General features: G+C 38.2%; 1 pseudogene; it reads right to left on the bottom strand.

The window, feature by feature from the left end:
* Positions 1-1,879: 1,879 nt before the first annotated feature.
* Positions 1,880-2,395, bottom strand: LOC139085146 (mitochondrial inner membrane protease subunit 1 pseudogene; annotated as a pseudogene).
* Positions 2,396-7,699: the final 5,304 nt, after the last annotated feature.

Genomic DNA, 7,699 nt, shown 5'->3' with positions numbered 1-7,699 from the left:
TATAGCAACTTCTTTAAAATTCAAATTATTTTAAGCCTAATGCTTCACGCAACAGAGCTACCGGCCAGTTACAGGAACTTTGAGGCCCACTGTGAGCTGCTGGCCAAATCCAGGTGTAAAAGCAACGTCTATTTCTCCACTGACCTCTTTCCCAACGTCCTGACAGGACACACATATGCCGGGCATTCTCCATTTATCCCTCTTCCCCTGTCTATGCTTTACTCTTCTTTGCCTGCTGAGCCCTGTGGACTGAACCCCCTGGGCTTCCATCCCAGCTGATGTCCAAGAGAGTTCTTCAAATGGGCATATCTAACAGGGCATTGGAATATGGGAGGAGAGAGCTTGAGGGACTTATTCTCCTTGCCACTTCCCTGCTCTGGAGCATCTCTGTCCGTGGCTGACCCTCTATGTCTAGAATCTATTGGGCAGATGCTTTTCAGGGCTGCAGCTCCCACCTAGACTCCAGTAACAACGTTCCTCCCCTTTGACCTTTTAGATCTAAGGGTGGTAATTGTTTCCTCTTGCTAGCACCTCAGCGCCACCTGCCATTCCCTTCAGCAGTCCTCATCTCTTAAAAAGTCCCTTCATTTAAAAGTCTGTTCAGAAATCCCAGTAGAAGATGCTTCCTGTCTCCTGTCTGTCTGTTTCTTTTCTGTTTGTCTTTCCTTCTGTTTCCTGCCTGATCCAACACTTTCTCTTGGATGCAGAGTCAAACAATGTCAACTCTGCCAGGGCTCACAATTCCAAACACAAACCATTTCTTTTTCTTAGTATTAAAGTATCTCTTCATTCACCCAAAACATGTCTTGGGTGTCTACTGGGTGTCCGACGTACAAGGCAAAATCCTTATCATTAATTGCATCATTTCTAGTGTGGACAGAAACAAATATTGATAGATATTGTACGATGGAAAGACAGCCTTGGTTCTGACAGGTACCCTGGCCACCTCCAACACCTTGTGTCCTGGGAAACACACAAAGCAAAACAAAAGGCTTGAGAATCTCCTCAGAAGTTGTAAGAATGAAGTTCAACTTTTTAATGAATCAGTGAAAGGGGAAAAAGCCCTGGTCTTAATTTTCCCAACTGTGAGAGGTTAGTGTGGAAGCTTCTACCACAATTCTGTATTTTTTTCATTAGGGTTCACCTATTATACACCTGGAGTTTGATAACAGGTAACTCATGCCTCTTGTTAACTGTATGACATGTTCATAAAAGCAAGTGATTACAAGGATGCATTTATTTAAAAAAAAAAAGATTATATATCCCTAGCGTTTCTAACATGGCTTAAGGAACTCTATGTAGAACACGGTCAATATGAGTAGACACCCTCACAGGGCTTCGTCAGCTCTGTTCACAGGCAAAACAAGAAGATACCACCAAGACCTTGACTTATGTTGTCCTTTCTCTTCACTACTGTCTACCACCCACACTCCTTTTTTAATTCAAGTTTCTCCTGTCATCCTTAGTTCATTTCCTGCTTGATCCTGTTCCGTTCTAATTCCAATCCTATCTGGCCCCAACTTTAATTTGCCAACAAGAGTCACATTGACTCATAACACTTATCTCCTGGAATCATTTTGAGTAGAAATTCCATTGTGGGCCCCAGGAAATAGTCATAGGAGAGCTTTGTTTGGGGTCTTATTTTCTTTGTTAGAGTTAATAAGTTAGTATGGTTGACATCAGTAGAGTAGTAAAATGTTGAGTATGGCAATGTGTGGTGTCAGATATGCCCAAGTAGCAAGTAGGAACCTGGGCTCTGCTAGATATAAGCTTTTTTTTTGGAATAATGAATAGTTTATTGGTAAATGCATGGATTCAGTGGCAGCAAAAAATTCACCTGAACAGGAGACAATAATCAAGTCAAACAAATAAATGCTTGCTAATCATCAGAAAATCTGTGACCATTAGGGCTGTTGTAGATATCCCAAATCATTCAGAAGCCAAATTTTAAAGAAGATCCATCTTTTTATTAGTCCATATGGAACAGTTCCATAGTACCTGGAATCTGTGCCCCTTTTAATCAAGCATGACCCATTGGCACATAACTGTGGCTTTTAAAAAAAGGTGATGGACCATTGTTGAGGATTTTGTCTCCTTCCAAACCAATTGTTCTTTTACAAATATTTGATTTTGGATCACTCAGGCTTTTTGCAATCACAGAGTCACCTCTTTGGATACTATAAAAATGTTGACTAAGGTTTTCTGCAAAGACAATATATTAATTTTGTATTGAAGGCTCTATTGACAGTCCAGAACACATAACAATACCCCCAGTGTATTCAAAATCACTGTGATCTAAACAGCCACACTCAACAGTATAGCCAATAAGTCGAAAGCTTTTTTCCCAAAACATCATGTAGCACAGTTCTACGTAGACTCTGTTACCATTGACCATACATCTGTTCGACAATGCTTTCAATGTTGAGGATAGGTGTGGGACACAACAAAAGCCATCTAAAGCATGTCTCAAAGCACATGTGAGTGACCCGTGGTTCCAGGAGTCCTCTGGCCCCAAAGAACCCTACAAGATCCTCAAGATATGAGCTTTTTAACTTAATGAATGTTTGCTGTAATTGTGGCCTCAACGATGTATATGTTCTTTGCCTCTGTCCACTGTAGACCTGCTACATTATACTCTTACTTCATTGGATTCCAGAGAGTCTGTCATTGAGAACCTCTCCATTGGGTGTCATCTTACCCCTATCCATTGACGCAGGATAGGCAGAGGGAGAGAGAGAGTAGGACAAAGAGGAGGAAGAGTAGGAAGGGCAGAGTGGGAGGAGGAAGGAGAATGCCCTTTACTCCTGGAACCTGGAGACACGTTATCAGTCTACTCCTGCTGGTCCAAGACATGGAGTCTTGGGGCCAACAAATTTCTCTCTTTGCTTCCAAGAGTTTGAGTTGGAATTATGTCACTTGCTGCCAAGAAGTTCTGAATAATGCAGCAATGTGAGATTATTTTCCCTCATAGTTTAAGATAATAAGTATACGTACCTCTGGGATCATTGTTAAGGTAAAAATTAAAAGCAAATCTCATGAAAATGTTTGCCAGATATAGAATCCTAGATAACCATTACATGTAATTGTCATTGCAGTTAATTGCGGCTCTGAACTGGCTAACTTATCAGATGCATAGATTCCATGTTAATCTAAATAAACAGAGCGTGTGGTTAGGTTTTTCTGTACTATTTCCCAAGTAAAAGGACTGGTGGAAAGGGAGAGAAGTTGGCCAATCATCTTCCTTGTCCTTTCCCCTAGAATCCTGATGCTTATGATCCAAGTTGTATGCCATCTGGCATCTGAAATCAGAAAAAAATTGGTCTGTTTAGGGTGGCACATACCTAAAATCATGTATCTTAGCATGATTGGATATCATATTATCTAAGGAATAAATTAAAAAACAAATACATTCCCAAGGATGTTCTCAAGTAGGTCTTGAGTGGATGCCTCGCATCAGTATTTTTAAGACTCTCTCTATAAGATTCCGATTTACTCTGCAAATATTTGTGAGCTGTTTACTACATGCCTGACCCTGTCAAGTGTTGAGCATAATGAGTAAGACACATAAAGTTCTGCCCACACAGAATGTAGAATGCCTTGGGTATCTGCATAGAGTAGAGAACTATTACTCTAAACATTTCTACTCACAAATCCTTCTCCATGATTCACTGGTTAATTGGAACTGTGTCACTTTAGATCCAATCCACGGCTCAGACTCCTGGGTGATATTCTGCTTAGCTAGCTAAAGTGATATCTTCATTTAGTCCTATTGTATTTGTTATACATGAGATTATTTTAGGAAACTGAAAATTTTGCCACTAAGAATTTGAGTAATAGACATTTTAGATTATTGTACCAATGGTCAGCAAAACATATCCCAGGTTAAAAAAGGGCTTTATCCCTCTCATGGGGATTATTTAGGATGAGATTGAAGGCTTGGATGTTTTAATAGTTTATGCTTTCCAGCAAACAGCCTTTGACAGTGTACCTGCACGTTGTTAACAGGAGAACCCAGAGAATCAATATCTATGATTGAAGAGCAGATACCTTTCCTCTGAGAAGCCATGTTGGGTTGAGCTCTCACCCTTGAGGGTGAATTACTAAAAGCTGTGGGTTGGGAGGGGATTCGTGGCCAGTCAGCCAGATGAGACAAATCCACCTAGAATCCATAAAGCGAGAGATAAAAAGTTGATAATCTTCCTGCAGAAAAAAGCTAATGCCCTTCTCATTTTGTTTCTTTTTTTCAAGGAAGACAAAGCCTTTGCCTTACCCCTTCTGTTCGTTTCCTTGACCTCCTAATGGACACTTAGCTGTGTGCACCTGAGAGGTGGTGGAAAGATGGAGGGTGATCTGAGGAGTCAGGGTATCTAAGTATTAAGCCTGACCTACTCCATGTGTCTCTGAAATACCCGTCTTCAGTTTTCTTTCTGTGGAGAAAGAGGGTTTACGAGATACTCTCCAGCTCTGACTTTCTGATTCCATCTGCTTTCTTGGCAAATTAATCATTGTCGTATCCATCAATTATTTACATAAAATCTTTCCAAAGCAATATCTCTATAAATAAAAATCTCCCAATTCTCTTATCTAAGCCACAGACAAAATTGGGCAATATTTCTACCCACCCCCCTCAGGAAAGGTTCCTATTAGGTTGTTTGCCGACAAGGTATGAATTATTAATATCTCTGCCAGGTTTATATTTAAAAGTTTAGGATCTTCCTCTTGTTAGCTGTATAACTTTGATGTCCGGAGTTCTGGTTTCAAGTACATTCAATGAGGGTGTTGCATTTTATTTTTTGTGGGTTTAATGGGTATTACGTTATTAATATTTACAAAACCAATCATTCCTACTAACTTTTTTTTTTTCTTTCCCATTTTCCCACTTCAAGCTCCACAACAGACTTTTAAATGTTAGAAATGATGTCCCACTTTAAGAACAATGGAAGAATAGTTTGGGAAGATATGCTTAGACAATCTTGCTTCATTGTATTTAAAATTATTTCATGTTAGTTGCCTGAATATGCCTTGGATTTTTGGAATTCTGGTTATTTTCTATACTACGCTTGCTGGATGATTACAGAATAAAATATTCTCTAAATTGAAAGGGTTTTACCAGTTTGGAAATGATTTAGGCTTTTCTCTCCTCTTTAAAATGTGACTTCATTTAACTGCCATCAGCAAAGAAGCAATAAACACATCATTAGCACTGATGATGTCATAATGGATAATGGAAAAGCATTAATTTTCATAATATCATCATTAATTATAGCCAACATTGAAACGCAGTGGGGCTGACTTTGTCTCATTAAATGAAGCAAATGGTTTGAAATATTAATTAATAAAATCAATCTCAATAAATCAGTGATAGTAAAATTTATTGTTTAAAAAATTTTAGGCATGCAAAGTAAAGAAAGTTTTGTAGTTCAAGAAGATGCTATTAATATATTTTAATGCTTCCATTTTATATCACATTAACCCTTAGAAAGTCACTAGAAAATCCCAGGAAAGCCTTTTCATTTTCTCAATCTCCATTTTCATCATCAAAATGAGAATAATACAGCCTACCTTCTATGTTAGTATGTGGATTAAATGAGATCATTAATGGGAAAGCATCTATAAATAATCTAACGCCTTACCCCTGTGAAGGATTACTTACTACTAGGCAAGTTAGGTTCGGCTGCAGGAAGGCTGCACCCTTCACCTTGTATTTCTGAAATGGTAATCATAGTTACACAAAAAATTGCAAATAGTCAAACATTATTAAATAATCTTGTGTACCAGGCACTTTGTTAAACACTTTAGATAGACTATTTTATGTAATCCTCATAATAAACATTTGAGAAAGATATAATGCTCGCTTCACTAATGCGAAAACAAAGGGGATTAATGAGGCTAAGTTTCCAGCTCAAGGTCACAAATGTAATGAGCCACGGTGCCAGGTCTAATTTACTACAGTTTCCATATCCTTAAACACAAGGCCATTCTCTCTCAGAGAATATCTAGGCAGCTTTCCTTAGTTTGCATCGTTATTCCTCTGGTTGACCAGTTGGCTTTCTGCAACTATTTTATTTAGCTTAGCATGTGAGAACGCAATCAATGAAGAAACTAAGATTGGAGAAAGAATCCTAAAGGGGAATATTTGAATCTGACCTGACACATGTAAAAGGGAATTTTTCGTCTGTAAAGCAATGGTGAGAAGACTTGCTTGCATAGTCTCTAACTGATTGAATGCCACTTTTTTCTTTTTTTTTTTTTAAAGATTTTACTTTTTTCCTTTTTCTCCCCAAAGCCCCCCGGTACATAGTTGTATGTTCTTCGTTGTGGGTCCTTCTAGTTGTTAGTTGTGGCATGTGGGATGCTGCCTCAGCGTGGTTTGATGAGCAGTGCCATGTCCGCGCCCAGGATTCGAACCAACAAAACACTGGGCCGCCTGCAGTGGAGTGCGCGAACTCAACCACTCGGCCACGGGGCCAGCCCCGAATGCCACTTTTGATATTATCGCTGCTAGTACCTAAAATTCAAAATCCAGTGAGATGCAGCTTTGTCCTTAAGGATGTGACATTTTATCTGGTCCCAAGTAATTAATGTTAATTTTTATTTTTTAAAGGAGATAGATTTGAAAAACGTAGAAATAAATTTTAATAGTATATACTTCTGTGTTCCCATAATTCTATGTAGAGATGTCAGTTACAACCCTTTCTAATGTGTACGATAATCCATTTATCTTCATATCTTAACTTTAACCTTAACTTTACTTAAGTTCAGGTTCTCAAGAACTGATCACCAAGCATTTTGGGAGTTAGCATAAGATGGTAGTTACGACTCTGTCCTCACTCTCAAAGCCAGGTAGCTGCATGATGATAGACAAATTGCTTTGTCTTTTTAAACATCAATTTTCTCATATTAAAATGGGGCTAATAAGAAATTTAAATTATACTTTTGCTGGGAAGATTAAATGAGATGGCATACAGTGCCTGGCTTATAGAAGGAGCTCAGAATATGGAGACTATGATTATCTGTGTGTTTGGAACCAATACCTAATCTGATATACGAAACCACTCATTTTGAATTAATTAATCACTTAGTTGATTAATTAATAGGTTGGCGATGTCCAAGCAGTCTGTAGGTAACACTACTTCCTCTGAATAACAAATTTCCTATCAGTAATATGGGAGAGACTAGACACCCACCTGGTAGATGTGGAACGAAACATTCTTACACCAGATCATAATCTGTGAAATTATAGATTCAATCCTGCCCAAACCTTCGTGTCTGTGAATCTATGAGCTGCAAATTAAATTCAGCATCTTTAGAGATCCTTTTACAGAGGTGATTCCATTTGTCTCTAAAGTAAGAAAACAATGTAATATTGATATAATTTACACTTGCTGACCACATTAGTAAGAGGTTTATTTATAAACTACGGCATGTGCATGTAGAAATTTCTGTTTTCGTGTCCGCTACTTAAAGGATTGTATTAGGAGCTGTTTCTCAATCTCTCACTTTGCCAAGGAGACGGTTGTGAAACTAATCTTCTATGCTTAATTATTGATGCTGCATTGATTTGTTTTCTCACAGTCCAAGTGACAAAAAATCCATTCAGAAATATAAGCAGCAAAGTCACAGATAAAACTTGCAGTTTAACTCAAGAGAAAAAAAAATATTTAGCTAGGTCTCATTAATCTTTCAAATTTAATTTTCT

The sequence above is a fragment of the Equus przewalskii genome, chromosome 8 (genome assembly GCF_037783145.1).
Source record: "Equus przewalskii isolate Varuska chromosome 8, EquPr2, whole genome shotgun sequence".
In the NCBI taxonomy this organism is placed as follows: Eukaryota; Metazoa; Chordata; class Mammalia; order Perissodactyla; family Equidae; genus Equus; species Equus przewalskii.
The sequence above is the reverse complement of the archived record's forward strand: the minus strand, read 5'-3'. Positions and strand labels throughout refer to the sequence as shown.